General features: G+C 31.7%; 1 pseudogene; it reads right to left on the reverse strand.

The window, feature by feature from the left end:
* Positions 1-290: 290 nt before the first annotated feature.
* Positions 291-24363, reverse strand: part of LOC149569158 (large ribosomal subunit protein uL30y-like) — a 90343-nt pseudogene continuing 66270 nt past the window's right edge.

Consider the following 24363-nt stretch of genomic DNA (forward strand, 5'->3'; position numbering starts at 1 on the left):
AATGGGGACTTATTTTTATTTATTTATCTATACTCGTGGTGTCATCACAATTATGACACCAACATCAATATTGTGACAATGTTATGGACAATTACAAAAAAAAACATGAAAATGACCAAAAATTCCACTATCATTACAATTTGACCCCAAATGTTGTAGTGAATGGAATTTAACACTATATCCTATGCAACTCTTTGTTGGGTAGCCAAATCCTTTATTTGATCCCCTAGCTGAACTTAAGAATCCTTCATAGATGCTAGGGAAATGAGAATCTCATTATACATTCCATATCAAAATAAATTTTGGTATTTCTTTCCATGACTTAAAATAGTTGCACAATGTTGATTGCCAACATTGTCACCTTCAATGTAGTAGTTGTGTTTCTTCTTCATTCCATCGAATGAAGTGCTGATTTTAAATGGCCACAAAAATTTATTCACTTTTGTGAGGTTGGGGCCAATAGTAACAATCTCATGGATAAGATCTTCAATATAGATTATGCCATATTTACCTAAAAGATGTTCACAAGAAACAAGGTATAAATAATAAGCATTGGGAAAGCATACTGACTAACACAGAAAGGAATCTTGAACACAAGCACCTTTTCAATGATAGAGTTTTTCAGTCAAAGAAATATGATGCTTATCAACCTTTCCATAACCTCTCTTGTAAATTAGCTCTCTTATGCTTTTTAAATTTGGATATCTAGAAAGAATTAAGCAAGATAATTAAATAACAATAGAGACAAGAATCTATGAAATAAGAAAAAATTAATCTATATAATGCTTATAACTGACCAAGAACATACCCAAAGGTCACATATGTCTCAACCCAATGCAACATGTTCATTGTTTCTTTATTCACTTTTAGAAACACACCATTGAAGATCTAAAATGAAGTTCCATAGCAAGTCAATATCACTGGAATATTGTATATACATCCAAAAGAAATCACTAACCATTATTTTAGAAACAAAAAGTACAAAAGAGACAGGTCAAACTAAACAATGACTAACTTGCCTCAAACACAAAAGTCACAAAATTGTTCTTGTCTTTGGATGCATATCATTAATAGTGAATAACAAAAATAAGAAAATCAATAAATGGGAAAAACAACTTAAAAACTTATATAGAATTTGGGGAAGATTAATAATTTTGTATTCCTCTTTATTTAAAATAGAAGAGATGTAAATATATTATAATAAAATTTGTAAAAAAAAAAATTCTCTTTTTTTATGGAGAATAGACTAGAGAGCTAATAGTCCACCAAATCTATCACTATATAAAGACCAAGAAAGTACAAGGTATATATATTCTACATACTAGCTAATTACGCACGTATATGAATAATGAACAATAGCTTAGCTTCTAGCTCAACATAAAAGCCTCTTTTCATTTTTTCCTCTCTCTTCAATCTAATAGCCTCCCATTCATAATTTTTGTCACAAAGTACACTAGAAACTTACTAAGGTACATTCTCAATGCTAGATGACATGATGACACCTGAATAAAAAACCCATCAATTTATTAAAAGATCCACATACTCCTTTGTGACTCATAAATTGATATAAAACTTACCAAAAAGAAACTAAGCTATACACTTAACACTAGATGGAATGGTGACACATCACTCACAAATCAAGAAATTTATTACCTACTCTATATACTCCTTTGAATAGTCCCTAGCCTTCTTAAATATCAGTTTGTAGTTTGTAGCATTTTTTACTTTTGCAACTTCTAACTACCGCTTCTTGTAATTCTCCCATTCTTCATTTGTTTTCCTCTTCTAGAGAACTAACTCAAACACAAGCTTTGTCTCCTAAAAAATCATATCTAAAATAACAAAAAAAAAAATTATTTGGCAAAAATAAACAATAAACAAGAAAATTATTTCTAGAAGTAGTAAGCAGTTTAGAATTTATGTGGCAAATCACCATAGTTTATTATATAATTAAAAACCAACGATAATTATAGTTGTTAATTATGCACTAGATGTGTTGATATGGGTGGGAGTTGGGGATTTCTTTAAAGTGATAATTAACTCTTAGAAATATGACAAGTGAAGCAATTTTGTTGGTTTCTCTATGCAGAACACTACTACAAAAAGGCACTACTTACCATAAAATATTTGTTAAAGATTTTTAACTATTCTATATTTTGAATGAAAAAACAAGACAAGAAAGGTAGAACCACTCTCCAAGTGTGAAATTAATATTTTAAGGGAGGCTAAGATTTTTTCTCATAGAAACTATTTCTAGCAACTTGATAACTGTGAGCATTTGGCCTGCAAAGGGTTGATTCTAGTTGATAAAATACTAATAACTATGTGAATATGTTGATGTGTTTATTATTTTGAGTTTTTTATTTTCATGTTGAGAAAATAAGCTCTTTTTGTTGAATATCATGAGGGAAGGGATCTAATCATTTTGTTAACATAGGTTGGGCTAATCTAGTTTTCAGTAGCCCATGTTGTTGGCTATCAAGAAAACCCTTGAAAAGACAAATTTCTTGCGATCTGAGGAGTGCATAGTGAGTTGTTTATTAATTTATAAATCCAATTAATTTTTTGTGTGTAATATTGTATCTAGTGTAAAGTGAGGATAACAAAAGTTATGTTTTTTTTTTAAATTAACATTTTGAATCACTCTCTGATTCATCATTAGAAAGAAGTACAAAGTTCTATTTTTTAGTAAATTATCATAGGCAACACATTTCTAAATAGAACCTATTCTACTTTCATAGACATACTATGTAATATATGTTCAAGTATTTTTTTTTTTGTTTTATGAAATTTTCATGGTTTATTGATGCCATTTGAAAAATGTCATTGCATACTCTCAGAAGTTGAGACATTAAATTTTGTTCAAGGACTGCATGTTTTTAAAGTATATTCTAAGGCTTTCAATCTGATAATGATCATTTCAATCAAAAAAATGTAATCACCAACCAATAGTTCTAAAGCATTTCAAAAGGAAAGGAAACCTTGGAGTAAGCATAAATACGATAATGAGATATTCAAATATAGCAAAAAGACCTTTTAAACATAGATAGGAAACACAACTAATAATCCTTCTAGAAACTAGACATTTGAAAAGAAAAGGTTTGAGAAGACTCTCTTATGGGTCAACATCTTTAAGAATAAGTTAGAGATCCATTCAAGAAAAATGCATATGATGGAATGTTTTTGTGGAAGACCTATAGTATTAGAGAAATAGATTGATGATTAGCACAGTCATACAGATAAATAATTCAATTTAATAAAGTATTTACAAAATATAAATTAAAAGAGATTTTTCATTAACTGACATTTGTGAAAATGGTTGAAAAATTAATCATATATAGAAACCTTTGATCAAATAATTTAGTCAGATTAATATCTCATTATTATGTTGGATTTATAATGAATGATAAATACTTTCAACAATTCTATTTTGGAGAATCATTTGGCATAGCTATAGAGGTTAGTGTATACAAATTGAGATCAAAAGTTAGATGACTAAGGAATAAATTTGTAGGCTTTTCTAAACTTGAATCTCAAAATGGGGAAAATCAAAGTAGACATGACCTCATATAAAGGAGAAGTAGATTAGATTGTTAGCCATTAAATAGAATTTGACATCTCAACTTCCAATAAAATATAAAAATATTATAAAAATAAATACAAGAAAAATATAGGACCATATATTACTTAACTTACCTAGTTCAACTATTTTTAGATGGAAGACCTTGATTCATTCAAAATTAGACATGCTTGTATTTAAGTGTTTACAAGAGAATTTGTTTGACATTGTTTGTGATAACATTGATTATTTTTACTATGATTGTGAGCACATAATCCAACATTTGTTGAAATTTGATTGAAAAAGAGGGAGATTGTTGATGAAGATTATGTGTTTCAATCATTATTTTGTCACTAATGTCAAACTTGCTATTTGTTGGTAAGACAATTGCTTATAAGATTCAAGTACTATCACTTAGTTGATTGATGAGGAGGATTTGATCAACAAGTTGTAACAAAAGCACCTAGAGGAAAGGTTGAGTTATGATTATGTAATGAAGTACAAGGATCAATTAAGACAGTGTGACATGATGAATTGATGATCTACTTAAGGTTACAAAATGGTAAGCTACACTTGGAAAGATTAGAAGAATAAGTTAAACAAAGTTTGTCTACCAAGCTTGACTAAGTGGATAGTAGGTGCCTAAAAAAGTTAGTGCAAGCCAAATAGAAAGTCAGTTGGAGCTAAGTGAAAGAAAATTCTAGTAGATGTCAAGCAAGATAGTTGATGCTGAGTAAAGTGTAGTTGATGCCAAGCAACATAGTATGTATCAAGCTATTGCATTATCATAAAGATTGAAGATTCACCAAATTTAAGCCAACAAGTTTGTTTTCTTGAAATTTGTGAACCAGGAGGAAGAAATGATTGAAGAGCTAGTGGAAAAGAATTTGATGTAAACTATTTTTAGGCAAATTCAAATGAAATCTAGGAGAAGTTTCTAGAAAAGACAAGATATGGGGTAGATACATTGTATCCTACTTAATATATCCAAAACCCTAATTTGGATGATGGATAATGAGTGGGAAAAATATTCTAATTTCCTATTTATAGGAATGTTTGGTCATGAACCAAAGAAGTTGGAAAGATTGATCTCATGTGTGAGAACCTAAGAAGGAGAAGGAATTGAGGGTTTTACTTCATCAAGTGACCCAAGAGAAGAGTCTGCAATGACATATTAAGCAAGAAGGCTTAAGGAGATAAATGCTTGAAGGGTGAACAAGCTATTAGAGCTACAAAGTATGAAAGCCAAGTAGAATTGAGGACTGGACAAAGATTTATAATTTGCAAGTGAAAGTTGTAAGTTGTATAATATCAAAGCTCTACTGTTACTCTCTAATAATTGTATCAGTCTAGGGTAAATCCTTTGGATTAAGGTTGACCTAATAGTCATTGGAAAATCATTTAACAAGGTAGCATTCCAAGTGAATGGCCTAAATTCCTCTAATAAGGCTCACTTTTAATAAGGTGATTAAAATCCCTTAACTAGGTCACATTTAATAGGGTGCATTGTAACCTTTAATAGGGTTAGCCTTTCATAGGGCATCACTTCAAAAGACTGAAAAAGGAGTAGCATGTTACTGGTGGTTTTCCCCAAATTAGGTTTCTACATAAATCATTGTGTCAAGTGTGTTGATGAATATGTTGTGTTTCATGCTTTACATTTTTGCAAATTGATTTGACAGTAATGTACAAGTTTTAGTAAATACACAATGGATGCATGCATGGGTATGAATGTTTTATGGGTTCACTGAATTGTGGAAAAAATTTTGTTTATACATATGGACCTTGAATAACTAATTCACCCCCCTTAGTTATTCTAAAGTAATTCCAACAATTGGAATTAGAGCCAACTGCTTAAGAGGACTAGTTTTAAGGTACTAGAAGTACAAAGATCAAGATGTCTGAAAGAGAAGTACCCAACTCAACAAAGATAACTTTCCTACATGGAAAGGTTTGATGAAGCTACACCTTGGAGGACTTGGAGATCATGCACAATCTACCATTATAGTGGAACATGTTGATCCAGCAAGAGCCCTAACTGTTGAAGATATGAAGAATAAAAAGGAACACAATCAAGCAATATTGGAGATTGCCTCTACCCTAAGCTATGCTAAATTTGATGATATTAAAGGTTGTGACACTGCAAAGAAAATGTGGGATTCCTTGAACACAATCTATGGAGGAAACAAAAATGTTCAAAGAGCTAAATTTGAGAGCCTCAGAGGTAAGTTTGATGATATGAGAATGGAAGAAGGTGAAAATATTGCTCAATATGTTGCTAGGATAAAAGAAGTTGCTAGTGAAATAAGAGGAGTTACTAGCCATATAGATGATGATACCATGTTAAGTAAAGTCTTGAGAAAATTACTATCTATTTATGTTATTAAATTTCTTACAATCCAAGAGTTGAAATGTATTCTAGGAAATAATCTAACTCTTCAAGGTCTAGTAGGTAGACTCACTAGTTTTGAGCTATCTAACTTTGATAATTATAAACTAAAGATTCTTGAATCTACTTTTAAAGCTAAGTTGTTATTGAAGGATTCTAATGAGGTGAAGTAGAAGAAGAAGAAAAGAAAGATAAAGTATGCATCTAGTGACAGTGATATAGATGAGGAAGATAATTAACAATTGGAAGCACTACTGGCAAGAAGATTTCACAGAGGTAAAGGCAAGTTCAAATGTAAATTACCCATCATTTGTTTCAATTGCAATGAAGTTGGTCATATTGATGCAAGATGTACAAAGAAGGAGACAAGTACAAAAATAGAAGAGAAGATGAGAACAAAGATTACAAAGACAAAGGCAAGAAGTCACACTACATTATTGATGAACATGATTCTAATGAATATGATAATGAAGTGGTGAATGTTGCAATGAAGGATGAATATGATGAAGATGAGGCAACTACACTTGTGACTTGTGTGAACAAGAATGGTAAATGGATTATTGACAGTGGATGCTCACATCACATGACTGGAGACAAAATTAAGTTCATTACCTTAACTTGTTATAATGGAAATAGTGTAAGATTTGGTAATGATGCACCATGTTTGATCAAATGAAAAGGCTCTATCAAACTCATAGACAAGATTTCATGTGACAATGCTTATTATGTTGAAGGACTAAACTATAATGGACTAAATTGTCATTTGTTAAGTGTGTCACAATTAAAAAATTTTGGATGCAAAGTTGAATTTGGAAACAAAACTACCAAGATATATGACAGAAATGGGAAATTGACTAGAAAAGGAGATCAAACTAGAAGTAATCTATTCTATTTGGATATAGAGGATGTTACATGTCTTGTTGCAAAACTTGATGATGTATGGCTTTGGCACAAGAGATTATGTCATGCTAATTTTGATAACTTGGTTAGTATCAGTAACATGAACAGAGTTAGAGGATTGCCTAAGTTGAAGAATCCTGATAATATAGTGTGCAAACAATGTCAGCTAGGCAAAATGTCAAAGTCAAGCTTTAAGAGTAAAGCTTATACCTCTAAAGAAATACTAGAAATTGTTCATACTAAATTATGTGGACCAATTGAAGTGCAAAGCTACATAGGAGATAAGTACATAATGTTATTTGTTGATTATTACTCTAGGAATATGACAATTATGTTTTTGAAATAGAAATCTAATGCTTTTCAAATGTTTAAATGGTACTTGGCAAGAGTTGAGAAAGAGACAAGTAAGAGTCTAAAATGCTTAAGATTAGACAGAGGAGGAGAATTCACTTCAAATGAGTTTGAGATGTTCTTTAATGACAAAGGAATCAAAAGATGGACATCTACACCTAGGACCCCTCCACAAAATGGAATTGCTAAAAGGAGAAATAGGTCTATAATGGACTATGCAAGAACACTTATGATGGAGAAGAATGTTGCTCTAAAATATTGGAGAGAAGTTGTAAGTACTATTGTACATACCTTGAACCGTGTGGAAATCAAGAAAGCTACTCTTTCAACACGTTTTGAACAATGATATGGATATCCACATAATGTAGAATGCTTTAAGGTTCTTGGAAGTAAGTGTTATATTCTTAAAGATGTTATGAATGGAAAGTTTGATGCAAAAAGTGAAGAAAGTATATTCCTTGGATACTCCATAAGAAGCAAAGCTTATAAGTTTTTAAATACTAACACTAACAAAATTGTGGAAAGTGTAAATGTGAATTTTGATGAATTTACAGAAGTACGTGAGGTTGAGCCTATGAAAGAACTAAAAGAATACAAAACATTTGTATACTTTTATGAAGGAATACCTACTGAAGAAGATGTTGAAAATTAAATAACAAATAAACAACAAGTTTCAATGACTATCAAGTCACATCTTGTGAATGTCGAGTTGCATTTGGAAATTGAGATATATTTAGAAGTTGAGTTGCAAAATGAAGAAAATGCAAATTCTGATTTTGAGATTATTACACATGACAAAGATGCTGAGATACCTGATAGAGATGTACACAATGACTCTGAAGAAAAAAGAAAAAATGTAGAAACAAGAGTTGAGCCAAGATTGTCTAAATATGTCAAAAGACATCATCCTGCTAATCAAATCATTGGAAACAAAGATGCTAGGCCAATGACAAGAAATATATTGAGAAGTGAATCATGTTTGTTAAGCATGAAGGAGCCCAAAATAGTGAAAGATACATTGGAAGACGATGACTAGTAAAAGGCCATGGAATAAGAGATTCAACAAATAGAGAAGAACAAAAGATGGAGTCTAGTTCCTAGACCAAAAGACAAAAATGTGATTGGTACCAAGTGGGTATTCAGAAACAAGCTAGATGAGAATGGTGAAGTGACAAGAAACAAAGCAAGATTAGTTTGCAAGGGATATGCACAATAAGAAGGAATTGACTATGGCAAGACATTTTCTCCTATTGAGGAATGGAAGGAATAAGAACTCTTCTTGCTTATATTGCATACAAAGGTTTCAAAGTTTATTAGATGGATGATAAATCTATATTTCTAAATGGCATACTAGAAGAAAAAGTCTACATGGAACAACCAAAAGGATTTGTTGATGATAACAATAAGAACATGGTATATAAACTACACAAAGCCCTATACAAATTGAAGCAAGCACCAAAAGCATGGTATGAGAGACTTCATACTTATCTTGTGAAGATTGGTTTTGAAAGGATTGATGATAACAAAAATCTGTACATAAAGGTAGAAAAAGGTAAAGGTATTTTTCTATCTAAAATATTTGTTGATGATATCATATTTGAAGGACAAGATTTATGTAAAGACTTTGCAAATCAGATGAAGTAAGAATTTAAAATTTCTATATTAGGAGAAATCAAATTTTTTGTGGGATTGCAAGTATATCAGATGAAGTATGGTATATACATCACCCAGTAAAAGTATGTCAAAGAGATATTGAAGACATCTATACTAGAGGATTCCAAACCAATAAGTACACCTATGGTAATAGGATACAAGTTATTAAAGAATGAATTTTCAGTTTAGGTGAATTGGAAAATTACAATATGTAGTACATAGCAGATCCGATATTGCATTATTTATAGGGATAGTTGCAAGATTCTGTGCTAATCTTAGGGAAAATCACTTAATGGCTATGAAGAGGATAATGAGATATTTGAAAGGAATAGAAGAGTTTGGTCTATACTGAAAGAAGAATGAAAGGTTTGACTTGAGAGCCTACACTAATGCTGGCTAGGCTAGAAACATTGATGATAGACAAAGCACTAGTGGTGGAGCATTTTTCTCAGGCAAAAGACTAGTTACATGGATAAGCAAGAAATAGAGTTGTACTTCACAATCCACTACTAAAGAAAAATATGTTGTTGCTACCGTAAACCACACAAACATTGTATGGATCAAACAACTACTCAAAGGAATGAAGGAAGAAATCACAAAACCAATGATACTTTATTGTGATAATACAAGTGCTATCAATATATCAAAGAATCTAGTGATGCACGCAAGGAAAAAGCAGATTGCAATCAAGTATCATTATGTAAGAGAATTAGTTCAAGATAAAAAGGTTAAGATGGAATATGTTAACTCAAAGGAGCACATTGTTGATATCTTCACAAAACTAGTACCTAAGGATGTTCATGAATATCTAAGAGGTAAAATAAGGGTGATACCCCTATCAAAGGCTATGTAAGAAATAGAAGGAGTGCCTTGTATCAAACAAGCTTATGTTTATATAATATAAATTGATGCAATGGGTCTTACTTTAGGAACTACCTAAAGTAATCACAAAGCTGAAAATTCAAATTAGTCACAACCAAGGTGATAGAGGGAGAAACTAAGAAATCTACTAAGCTTAGATTTGCATATATTCAAGATGAATTTTTTTTGGTATAGCTCTTTGGCATTGTGTTCAAAGAGGGAGAAAGTACATTAAACTAATCATCACTAGAAGAAGAATTTTACTAATCAAGTGCAAGAAAGAGGGAAAAATCCTAGACTAGTTTGCTAATCAGAGAGGGAGAAAGATATCAAGAATCGAGTCAGAACTATGAGGGAGACACTGATTAGAGAGTCAAAAAGATCACATCAAAGGGAGATTTCTACCTAGCAAGAAAGATATACAAGAAGGAACTTAGAGGGAGTTTTAGGAAAGAGTTTTGTAACCTAATTAGAAGATGGAAGTTGTTGATAGAGGGAGAAATACAAGTTCTTTCATTAGTATTGCCTTACTATTTTAACATTGTCAGTTTGGTTGAACAAGATGTTCATCATTTGATTGACTTGGTTGATTAGTTTGGTTTGTCATCAATGCCAAAGAGAGAGATTGTTGAAGAAGATTATGTATTTCAACCATTGTTTTCTCACTAATGTCAAATCTACTATTTTCATGTAAGACAATTTCTTATAAGATTCAAGTATTATAACTTAGTTGATTGATGAAGAGGATTTCATTAACAAGATGTAACAAAAGCACCTAGAGAAAAGCATGAGTTATGATTATGTAATGAAGTACAAGGATTAGTTAAGATACTGATGACATGATGAATTTGCGATCTACTTAAGGTTACAAAATGGCTAGCAACACTTAGAAAGATTAGAAGAATAAGTTAGACAAAGATTGTCTGCCAAGCTTGATCGAGTGGATAGTAGGTATTGAGAAATTTGGTGCAGCTAAGTAGAAAGTCAATCGGAGCTGAGTGAAAGAAAATTCTAGTAAATGTCAAGCAAGATAGTTAATGCCAAGTAAATTTTAGTTGATGCCAAGCACTAGTAAACTTTAGTTGATGCCAAGTGATTTTATAGTTGATGTTGACCAACATAGTATGTGTCGAGCATTAGAAGGTTGTTAATGCTGATCTGTTGCATTATGATAAGGATCAAAGATTTATCAAACCTAAGCTGACAAGTTTTTTTTCTTGAAATTTGTGCACCAAGACGAAGATAAGATTGAAGAGCTAGTGACATAGAATTTGATGTGAAATATTTTTAGGTGAATTCAAATGGATTCTAGGAGAAGTGTCTAGAAAAGACAAGATATGGGGTAGATACATTGTATCCTACCTAATCCATCCAAAACCCTAATTTGGACGATGGATAATGAGCAAGAAAAATATTTTAATTTCCTATTTATAGGAATGTCTAGTCATAAGTAAAGAGGTTGGAGAGATAGGTGTCATGTGTGAGAACCTAAGAAGGAGAAGGAATTGAGGGTTGTGCTTCATCAAGTGACCCAAGAGAAGAGTCTAAAATGGCATATTAAGTAAGAAGGCTTAAGGAGATGAACGCGTGATGGGTGAACAAGCTATCAAAGCTAAAAAGTATGAAAGTCAAGTAAAATTGAGGAGTGAACAGAGATCTATAATCTACAAGTGAAAATTGTAAGTTGTATCAGATCAAAGCCCTATTGTTACTCTCTAACAATTGCATAAGTCTAGGGTAAATCCTTTGGATTAAGGTTGACCTAAAAATAATTGGAAAATTCTTTAATAGGGTGGCATTCCAAGTGAATGGGCTAAAGTCCTCTAGCAAAGCTCACTTTTAACAGGGTGATTGAAATCCCTTAACCGGGTCACATTTAATAGTGTGCATTGTAACCTTTAACAGGGTTGGCCTTTCATAGGGCATCACTTCATAAGAATGAAAAAAGAGCAACATGTTATTGGTGGTTTTTCCCAAATTGGGTTTCCACGTAAATCATTTTGTCAAGCGTGTTGATGAATATGTTTTGTTTCATGCTTTACATTTCTACAAATTGATTTGACAGTAACATACAAGTTTTAGTAAATATGCATTGGATGCATGCATGGGTATGAATGTTTTATGGGTTCACTGAATTGTGAAAAAAGTTTTGTTTATACATCTGGACCTTGAATAATAGATTCATCCTCTCCCCCTCTCAATTGTTCTAAAGTAATTCCAACAACATCTACTCATATGTTGCTCTTCTTTTCTCAGACATTTGATGTCTCAAATCAGCTTCTAAATTTTGTGATTTGAATAAGTAGGGGTGAAAGAAGGGAAATGAATTTTCAGTTCATTGTGGAGAGCCCTTATTCTCACTAAACATAATTATCACACTCCATTATTTACAACTTCACATGAACAATCTACTCCCAAACTAGACTATAGTCCAAATTTATTAGAATGCTTCTTATTTACTGCAATTGACTCACTTAACTACAATTAATTGGAGAGGTTGAAGCCTCTTTGATAGTAGAAGTAGGATAGGTGTTACAAGCTATTTTTTTTTAATAATTTTCCTAGCCGTCACAATTGTGACATCATGTTCTGACAGCTAGCCATTACTTGCATAGCACAATTATGATAGCTAGTCCTGATGGATCAATGTTGCACCCATAATTGACTATCACAAGAGTGTCACAATTATGACAGCTAGTCCTAATGGATCAATGTCACAACCACAATGTAGCTATCACATGGTCATCGCAATCGAGAAGAAACACTAGAAGCTTAAGATGTCTTAATTTCGATGACATAGTGTTACAATTGTAACATCCTCAACATGAACTCTTGCCCCTTCTTCAAAGTTATGAATATTTTATCTATTGCAATTGCGAGGGGCTCCCATTCTATCACAATTTTTGACAACAAAATTCTAACACCCATTTGATGGAAGCCAATTTGTGGTCCTATCGTTTGGGCAATGGCTGGTCATTGCAATCATGATAGCTTGCCATCACAATTTGGGCCCAAATGTAGTAGTGTCTAATTAATTTTCTTCTATTTTTGCTTCTTCCTGTTTAGGCTCTTATAATTATGAATCAACAATTTAAGTTCTTCTTCTCTATTTACCATTATATGTGAAAAGTGTCTTTCTCTTTTCTAGTCCACTAGCCATCCATTTGACTCTTTTTTGTTTTAGAGGTTTAATTGGCTCTTGTTTAACTTCAACTAACCTCATAGACCTTTTGGTGCTGGGAGGGGTGGCTGATTGGACTTTGATGATGCTAAAATCTTATTCTTCTTTTCTCTAACATGTGGGATGAACTAGGTTTTTACTTGTGATACTACTACATAGGGTGCACTAGGTATCTACATGGATAGTCCTATAATGTCACTCCTTTTGTTGCACTCCCAATAGCTAAAGTCTTTGCAATGAGAATTTTTGATTTCCCACTTGCTTTCATCTCTACTATTATTCCCATGGCTTCTTTAAATTCTTCTCTACTCATTCTAGTTTCATTCAATATGTTATTGATTTTCTTTTCAACATTCTTCTTTATGTCTTTATTGTATAGTTCACTATGAACTTCTTTTACTTTTTCTTCACATGTGCCCCATCTTAGATACTCCTTGTCTCTTTCTGATTCAAGAATGATCTTCGCATAATCTTTCTATTAGTTCTTCTATCATCTCACACCCCATAGGATTATTGAACTTTACCCTTGGTTCAGCTGCTTCCATGCAAGCCATAACAATTTCAACCATAAAATAAATGTCATCCTTTTACTTCTCAACCAGTGATGGTGGAATTGTAAATCTTTGTTTCATTTCAACTTGAAATCTTTTCATCATTCTAGTTATGTCTTATGTCATTATGTCTTTTCAACACTTTTCTATAGTAATGAGTAATTAAATTCATTGTACATCTATTCAAGTTACGTTCATAATCAAACATTCCAAGGAATTTCCTTATCACTTGAAAGAATAAGGGTGTAATCAAAGATTCAAATCTAAATACTACATCTTTCTCTTCTCAATTCTATCAATGTTATCAAGTATCTGTTGCTTTAATATTTTATACATGTTCACCTTTTCCTTCTTAACTACCATCAGGTAGACTGCATGGATAGATCTAGTAGGTATAAAGCTCAATCTTGAACTGTAGTTAATCTTATAGCCAATTACTTTGCTTACTAGTCTAACGTCAATTTCTTTGATCATGTCTAGTTTCATGTTTTTTTCCTTCAGATACTATATTCAGATTTGTTTCTACCAACTTATTGATATTTTTGACATTAATAGGGTTACTACCCTCATTACTCAAACTAGTGAGTTTTGAAATCATGTCATTATCTGTCATGATAGGTATATCCCCTGCCCAGAACATGTTCTCATGTATGCAACTTAGAATTATCCTTGTTGGCTCATAGTTGTCAAACTTTGTATAAAACATGTTCCTAGTGATATTGAAGATTTTCACATGCTCAAACCCTTGTTTATATTATAGATCATTGTTGCAAACCAAGCCCATGTCACTATGAATGTCATTATCACCTATACTCTTAAATGATAAGTGAATATACACACGAATGTCTTCTATGTGTAAAACATTGTTGGGTACTTGTGAAAACACTCCTAATGGGTCATCATCTAATGAAATATAGGGATGTTTCTTGAATTTATACCTAGGTCTCTCACTAACATCACATAAAGTTGGGGTTTCCATTTCCTGAAAACTCAAACTTAAAATTACAATAGCACAAGCAATACATACCTCAAATTTGTAAAACTATGGCTTGATGAATTTGTTGCTTAAAACACTCCAATTTTGTCTTTTAATTTTCTCTAAGGACTCCTTAATTCTTGCCTAATCAAATGGTACTTATAATACCCATTCTTTGCTACCATTGTAGACTTAGTTGTTAAAGTTATATATGACTCTTCTATAGATGTGCTAGCCCTTAATTGATATTTGAAATGTAATACTTTGATATGTTGAGTAATTGATTATGTCAGGTAGCAATGATTTCCTACTTGTAGTCATGATGCTTTAATTTCTCTTAGTTAATGCAATTAATTTCATGATGATTTCACATGATGTGTCTTCAAAAGATGTTTATTATATCCTCATTATGATGATATGTTTATATTAGAATATGATATCTATATTTAGGATATACTATTATACTTACTTCATACTTGCATGTGTATGGTGCATGTGTCTATTTTATATTTCTATTTGACATGCCTGACATGGTTGAAGGAGGGAGTTGTAGTCACCTACTAGTCAGGATCTACATGATGTACCACTCCTTGCCATTGCCTATTTAGCCTAGATGTATAGGCACATGTGCATGCTCATCTTTTATATAGATTTGTAGGTACTAGACATCGACTTCCCTGAATTGCTAGGATGAGCGTGGCTTATTGCAATAACTCAATGGTAAGAATGCAAAGGTAATGATCAGGTCTAATCTCAACCATAGCCTAATTACTTATCCTTAGGAGGGCATACATTTGACTATCTACCCTTTTTAAACACATGAGTTTATCTTTGCTTGTATTGTTTGATTTTGAGTTTTGATTAGTTTTTGTTATGTAGCTTTTATGTGGATTTGGCTATGTGTTTTATTTGGTAAATGATTTAATTATAATATTTAGTTTAATCTTATAATATTGATAATTATTAGATACGATTTGACTAAAAAAAAATATTAAAATATGAGAATTTTTAATTAATTAAAAACTAATTAAATATGTGTTTTAATTTAAAAGACTTAAATTAGAAGTCTAATTTAGAAAATTGGATAAAGAGAATTAAAATATTAAAGATTTAATATTTTTCATTATAATTATTTATTTAATAATAATTAAATTAGAGTTACATTTAAATAATGAGCTTTAATTATTATGATTAATTTAAATAATAAACTACGTATGAAATAATGCTTGCACTAATTAATAAGTGGAGGAAAAGAAAATAAAAGAATATTTTAATTCAAAAGCGTACATGGAAGGATTCAATAATTAAACTAATTATTATTTAATAAACTTATTAGTTTTTAGTAATTGCAGAGTAGAATCCCTAGTTAGGGTTATGGTTCTTTATTAGAGGATTCGTAGTTCATTTGAGGGACACATGGGTTTTGGGGAGCCAAAAATTGGAATTTGAGAAAAAGAATTGTTAGAAGTTTCAAAGAGTTTGGATTTGCATGCATTCATAGATTGTCTATGATTTTAGTTGTTATTTTGAGGTAGGGTTTGAAAAACTCACTGTAGAATTTTATTGAAAGATCTATCTACTTTGTCTCTTTGTGGGTGCTTGCATAATGCTTATTAATTTAATGTATTGATTTTTGGATAAAGAATTATGTGGTAGATTTTGAACAGGAAAACTTATTAATCAAGAAAACTTGACTGAGGAAAACTGTAAAAAAAGTTAGAAAATTATTATGATATTATTATTTTAAAACCTTTTCTAATATAGGAAAAAATTATTTATAGAAAATTGGAAGAGAATAACAAATTGAATAGCTAGGGTTTCAACTTTAAATTTGTCGCTAGAACTATGTGATTATTATGAATTTTCAAAATAAAGATGAACATTCTTCTTATATCTAAAATAATTTGGCTACAATTGAGAGGAAAGCATGTTGTAACTAAACTTATACATGCATGTGAAAACAAATATACTAAAGGTAGAAAACTAAGTATATAATGGTTGCATCATTTGAGAGATTAAAAACATGCAAAAATACTAATTACATGTTTGTTTTTATTTTATAAAAATATAATATAATTTTTAAATTTAATTATTATAATAATTATTTTTTAAAAATTAATGATTAATTATTAATTTTAGAAATTAAAAAATTATTAATTAAAATATATATTATTTGTTTATTTAGAAAATTAAATAAATAAATACTACTTATTTTCTTAAGTGAGTTTTTAGCATTAATTCTTTTAAACACTCTTAGTAGGTTATAACTTGTTATATATTTATTAATGCAAGTAGAGTTATAAGTTAAGAAATATATATATATATATATATATATATATATATATATATATATATATATATATATATATATATATATATATATATATATATATATATATATATATATGCGATTTAATTATATATTTTAAGAGAGGTTATAGTGGATTTCACTATATAATCATCTAATTGGGAATATTTAAATATTATGAAAGAAATTGTAAATTAATTAATTATAATTATAATTTAAAATTTGAGCTAATATTAATATATAATCTAATAATATACATTTATGTTATTAATTAAATCATTCATGATTTAAGATTATTTAAATTAATAATATGATAATATTGCATAATATTTTATATGCACAAAGAGATTTGACATTTAAATACTTATTGATTTAAATAAGTATATTAGCATAACAATTTATATCAACATATATATTTTTACTTTATTGCTAAACACATCTTTATGACCCAAACTAAAGAATAGAAAATGATGGAATTAGACCATATGGTTGAAAACTGTGGTTTCTTAAATATTCTATTTATAGTCTTGTGATGTTTTGTTTTTTGTTTTTGTGATGGTTTTATTTGTGGGTTGTTTAGTTGGCCAAGTTAGGATATTCACCAGAGGCATTTTTTGAGATTTCTTTATGCTTATTTGACTAGATGTCATGATGTATTTTATGCTTCAAATTGAGATTTATTTTATGAGATATCTTTTGAAAAGCATTTATGAGAACTTGGGTTTTGAAAACCAAAGTTATTTTTGGGTTGCCTATTAAGGAACCAAATTTGATCAATATTACTTTTGTGCTATGGGACACAATTGTGTTTTGTGAGTTTTGGGAAGGTAGTTATGTGCATGTCTATGGGAGTGAGTTGCAATGGGAGTCGAGGCCCAAAGTGGCTGCTAAGATAACTCATTGTAAGTTGTATAACAAGTGATAACATAGTAATTAAAATATTTTCCTCCCCTATGACTTGAGATAAATTAATAAGATAAGTTAGATATTTTTCATCATTTGTAATGTCCCATCCAGAGATCCCTGGAGCAAGGATAAATAAAAGGAAATACTTTTTTTAAGGGATTAAGCATGGATTCAAATAATATCAACATGCAATTGATCAAAAGATTGCAATGAAAGACCAAACAATCCAAACAATCAATGATCTTTGAGCATCACTACTTACCAACTCATTCATTAACCAACTATGGAAGTCAAAAAAGAAGAAGATATACTTAATCTCTAAACTATCAAGACCTAGGAAGGTGCACAACCCAATAGAGTATCTAGGACACCTAATTATGCTTAATAAGTACAAAAAATTAGACTCAAATGAGTGAACACATGCTTGAATGAGGGAACACTCCATTGTGCAAGAGAATAGTTAGTCATGTGAGAGAACACCTTAAGCATGACCCAATACTATCTCGCATGAATAAATGATAGGTTGTGCACAAGAGTACACACTGTCATGTGAGCATCTACCACAACCCTCGCTATAGAAAGCTTTCCTTGCACAAGGAAACACATCTCTAACATGAAAATGGCTGACATCAAATATAAAATGTGTAAATAGAAGTGATGTGACTCAAAATGGCATCCCTAATTTGAGTACCATTTTAAACTTCTGAGTCAATTTGAGCCCCTATAAGCACATTTAATACATGTGTACCTAACTATCCTTTTGAGGCCTTTGAAGTGATTAATATTTCTAAAACTATGTATTAAATATATCAATGTGTCTTACAATGTTAAATTTCTATTTCAAGTTATTTCGTAAAGTTTTGATTTGAACAATGTTCAAATCTGTATTTTTGCTTGTGTCAAACAGTGCTAGGTAGCTTAGTTTGTAATTGAATATTGGGTTATGTTTCTTGATTCACCACTTTGAGAGTGTTTAGTACACATATCAAAGAACCTATGTTTCTATTTTTGAGTCATTTTGATATGTTTTGACTAGGTTTTGAATCCCTCAATGTCAATTGTTTATTGTTGTCATGTTGATGCATATTTCTTAGAATTCTGGGAGGCCCTATTTAACCAGTTGTAACTTTGATCTAGTTGATCAAAATGAGAAAATTTCTTTTGCATTGAATTCTAGAGGTTGGACAATTGTTATGTTCTAGATTTGAGCTTATCATGAATCCATTTAACTTGTTTTCAAATGTGATTCCAAATGCAATTTCAAAAAAAATTATTGGTGTCAAGAAATGCAAATTGATTGGTAACCCTACTCATGATGTCATAACTCTAAATCTATGATTTTCTAAACCAAATGGATTGTACCACTATGTTCTACTCTAAAAATTATTTAAGTGTGCCAATTTTTGAGTCTTGACCAATCCATCTACACATTTTACCAAATCCATTCTGCTTGCAAAATCCCTCTTCAACCAATGTTCCTAGTTTTGTGAATCCAAGTACCCCACTTTGAACATTTGATAATGTGCCCTATTATTTTTTATGATCCCTAATTGCATATTCTAACTCTCCTCATGACAGTGAACTAATGGCCCAATTTTCAAGCCCCCAAGTGTCAATTTGACCTATTTTTGAAGCCAAAACAAAATGCATTTTATTTTTTTCTTACATGTTTGCTTGTAGGCAGTTTGATGGAAGCAACTTTGACTGTCAATATCTTTTGACCTAGGTGTCTTCATGAGAAAAAATTTGAAAGGGTAAGAGAATATGGAATAAAGAATCAATGTGTCAGATCTGAAGGCCCAACCAAGTGACTCAATTAGTTTTTAAGGCCAGTTAGTGGACCCCTTAGCATGAAGTTGACAAGTTGTAGAAAGACGTGAAAATGAGTTTTAAAATGTTCAATCAATTATTAGTTTTGATTTCAATCATTGTAATGATTTTAGGATGGTCAAATTGAGGAATCAAGTGTTTTTGTTCAAAAAAAATTTAGCCAAACCCACTTTGGGGCTCAACTAATATGCATCAAATTGATAAGAAATGTGGAGATTGGGGGTGCTCAGTGATGTTATAATAATTATAATCATTGTGATCACTTGACATGTGTACATGTCTCTTCAAAACCATGGATATACAAGTCTCATACAGGTTGAGATTGTTCCATTTCTTCAATCTTTCGATTGAATCAAAGATTAAAATCTATATCACCAATAATATGAGAGAAATAAGTAAATGGGTTGAAGCCTAAAAAAGGATTTTGTATCTTAATTATGTATTGGTTTTAATACAAGTTTGGCACTAATTTTCCTAAAATGTCATCCACTTAGACAATGACAAGTACACAAAGATGGAGAAATATGATGAAGGTTGTTTCTTTTTAAATATGGCAGTGAAGCATTTGTTAGTCCTTAGATAGTTTTGACATTTGAGTGTCAACACACTTAATCACTTTTTGTATTGAAGCTAAGTACACTATGTATGTCAAGCCACAGTGTGTGCTAAGCTAGTATTTCAACATGTGCTAAGTGACTTCAGGTGCCCAATAGTATATAAGTGCCGAGTGATATATAGGTGTTGATTCATAGTTGATGCCGAGCAAGTCAAAATACTGCATATGCCAAGTGATCTAGAATCATATAAGTTCCAAGAAAGATAGATTGTAATAGGTGTCAAGCAATCCAGGATAGTATATGTGCTGATCACCAATAGTCTAGTATGTGTCAAGTAACACAAAATAAGCGTATGATTTTGTGCCCTCACAAATTTAGATGTAAACTGATTTTGGAGCCGACATAGAAGGATTTCGAACGAGAAAATGGATAGGATCGAATTTTTTACATTTTCTATGTGATCAGCATGCTACCAATCAAAAAAATGGAGAAGGCATGCAACCAATGAGAAAAATGCAAGGAATGAGTGGGAATTTGAGATTCAATATGGATCATAAATCCATACCTAACCCTAAGTCTTCACAATCTTTAAAAAGAGGTTGAAAACCCATTATAAAAGAGGATGAAAGTAGTGTATGGGGAGATTATAATGAAATTTAGTGTAAAGAAGGAAAGACTTAGAGGAACAATGTAACCATTTCATATCTAGTTGGTCAGAACAGCACAAGGAACAAGGGACATGATCAGATATCAGATTTTAGAGGATCAAGATTAGAGAGAGTAGCTCAAGTACCTAAATCCAATAATTAGAGATTGCATAGTATCAGGTTTATTGTTCTAATACTTTCTTGTCATTGTATTAGATGTTAGAAATCCTATATTGATAGGTTAGCTTAACAGCTAGGTAGGAGAACCTTTGGAGAAGGTGATTGAAAATCCTATTGTATTAGGTGGGTTTAACATCCTATTGTAAATCCTTTAATAGGGTGACACTTCTTGTAAAGTGTTTGTAAATACTCTAATTAGGTCACTATTGACACAGTGTAAAGCTTTTAACAGGGCAGGCTTTTCATAGGGTAGACCATCAGAAGTGGTTAAACATTTATTGCTGCAATGATTTTTGTGGGTATCATCCCCACCCCAGTTTTACCTTCTTATTGCTAGAGGGTTTTTGGGTTACCAAATTTGGTGTTATGCATGTCATGTTCATGTGTTTACTTTATGCTCATTTATATGTTTAAAGGATTGAAAAAGGTTAAAAGTGTGATACTTTTGATTCACCCCCCCCCCCTCAGAAGTACTCTTCTCATTTTTGAACATTCCAGCAATTGGTATCAGAGCTTAGGTTCTCACAAGGAGAAGCCTAACAAATTAGAGAAAAGGTTTGAAGATGGAATTCTTCAAACTTGGGAAGATCATAGACAATCAGGTGATTGATGTACACCTAGCTCTACACAAAGTGGAAGAAGCCAAAGAAGAGTTGAGAAAGTCCTGAAAAAGAAGGAAGGAGATAGCCATATCTAAAAATGACATACGCTACAAGGAGATTGATACCACACAAGTGTTTTCCAATGGAGATTCTAAGGAATTTGATGCAGCAATAGTAGAACTAATGGAGAAAAAAAGAGCACAAGCTAAAGAAATTAGATTACTCAAGCTTGAACAAGAATCACAAGCCATAATGCTTTGTGAAGTGACTGAACAAAAGAAAAGGCTATTGAAGACAAGGACATGATAGAAGATGACAAGAGAAATCTTACCAATAGACTAGAGGAGAAGGAAATTGAGTTTGAAAATATTTCAAACATGTAGCTAGACACCTTAAGCCAAATGATGAATGTTCATAATAAGCTAAACATGAAAGACATTGAGATCTCCACCTTGAAGATGCAGAATGAATTGAAAAGGGATAAGGAGATAGAAAAAAGCTACAACAAATCCAATGAGGCTATCAAGTACTTTAAGAAACTACTAAAATCACCAAGGGCTAGTAATGATACTTCAGGACTTGGTTACACTAGCATTGAACAAGGAGAATCATCCAAGACTACAGAAGAAAGTAACAACAAAGGTAAGACCTACTTGTCAATTTTGTGGTAAAAGGAGACATACCTCTAATGTGTGTAGGAGCAAGAATAGTCATCAGCATGATAAGCCTACCAATGAAATTTTTTGTCACAAGTGCAAAAAACAAGGACATCAAGCACATGAATGTAGAACCAAGACTATGAGGACACAAAGATTTGAAGGTCACTACTACAACTGCAAAAATTATGGACATAGAGCATTTGAATGCAGATCAAAGCCTATGTGGATATCTAATCATCCTACAAGAGGAACCAATCATGCACATCACTACAACTAGGATTACAACACTAGGTATAGTTGTCATTATTTTCATAAGTATGGACACATTCCTAAAAATTGCATAAGGACACATTTTAGAGGAAGTTATAGTAGATGGCTAAGCCAAACTACATGTTTCAGTTGCTTGAAGACTAGTCATATTAGTAGGAATTTTCCAACAAAGTCAAAAACACCCAAGACAAAAGTCAATAAATGAAAAGAGAAGATTGATGTTGAAAAAATATGAGGGCAAATGAAAAAGACATGGAAAAAGAAAGGTGAGTGTAGCACATCAAATGAAGAGATCACACACCATACAACTAAGAAAAATAGATGTATGGGACTAATATACAAAGTTATATCATACATCAGTCCCAAAAAACAAAGGAGTACTACAAGGAAGAAATTAGCATAAGAAAAGATGCCAAGCAAAATTTTGAAGAAGCTACCAAGTTACCCTTAGATGCCAAGTGAAGCTCCAATGGATGCCGAGTTTCTAATAGCTGTCGAGCTGATATTTGAAGCCAAGTAAAATAGGAGTCTAGCGGAGGTCGAGTAAGTGAATTACAATGGGAGCTGAGTCATGTTGTATCCTTCAAGTGCCGAGTTTACAGCTATATGCACAAAGCATTTAATGCTAGGTCTGTGATAGGTATAAGGTCAAATTTCATTCATTTTTATGCCATTCAAATGCAGAGTAAAGATGAGAAGAGTGAAGAGGTGATCAATTAGCTACCTTACAATCATTTGCATGGATTTCAACAACAATTCAACATGAACTCATTGATTCAAAGGTATTTATCAAGTGACGAGCTACGTAGAGTTGCAGTTTTAATACATTTTAAAACCCTAGTTCGGTAAAATAGCCTCTAGCTCAAGGAACCCCAAAGAAAAGGAAGATCATGAGATCCAACTAGTTAGCAATGAATTGAAATAGCCTAAATTTAGGCCAATTTGTGAAGTTTCCTAAAAAAATGACTCGATTGGCACATTATCCATTATCCCACCTAAGGTTGTCATGGTCCAAGATGTAAGAAAGTGTTCAAACTATAAAATTGGTGCCATAGGTGACCTAGAAATCTTCCATGCCTATGATAAGCTATTTGACAATGAGATATTGAAGGATGAGTTCCAAATTGTTGAGAATAAGGGCCTACCCAAAACCCTAGTTTTCCCTATGGTGTTTAAAACAGAATGGATTCACATTGTTTTGAGCCAAATTCATGATGGATATTTATGGTTGGAGAGAAGACCTATCAAGATTGTAAAGAGGATAGTTCATAGGGTTACTAGTCTCACAACCCTCGATCGGCTAAAGACTTTCAGAAGTGACAAAAAGGAGGTTATAGAGAAGAATAATGGTGCAAAATGGAATAATAGGGGAATGAAAATTGCACTGTTACTAAACCCCTACTTGACTTTGTTGTGAGAATAATTTCACATAAATTCTATCAATCCAATAGACTAAACAACATACCCTACATAGTTGTTGATGTAGCATACAAGTTGGTGAAGAAAGATCATACATATGATCTGACAGAACTCATGTTGCAACAAATTATTGAGAACCTCGGAGCTATAAGGAGATCAAAAGGTGCTCAATGAAAATTTGGCTCAGTTCTTATGTGTATATTCGTTTATGTGATGGAACAATTCCCTTCAATTGGGAAGGTGAACTAGAATTCTAACAAGTCTACAATAACATAGATCAATGAGTTCATTGATCAAATGGGAGATAACTTTGAAGCCCAGATGACTAGCTACTTTGAAGATGTTAAGAAGTCTATGAAGCAAAGAATGAGAATACCAGTTTCATTGGTAGAGCAACATGTTAATGACATATGCTTCTTGGTCAACATAGATTACACCTACATTCAAGTTTCAATACTAAGGGGAAGATGGCTAAGGCCGTTAGGATATGAATTTGATGTAGATGAAGCCTCAACAATAATCATAACATTGCTAGCATAAGAAATTTATAAGGAAACTCATCAC

This window comes from Cupressus sempervirens, chromosome 3 (assembly GCF_028749045.1).
Source record: "Cupressus sempervirens isolate cs-2001-9-10 chromosome 3, ASM2874904v1, whole genome shotgun sequence".
Classification (NCBI taxonomy): domain Eukaryota; kingdom Viridiplantae; phylum Streptophyta; class Pinopsida; order Cupressales; family Cupressaceae; genus Cupressus; species Cupressus sempervirens.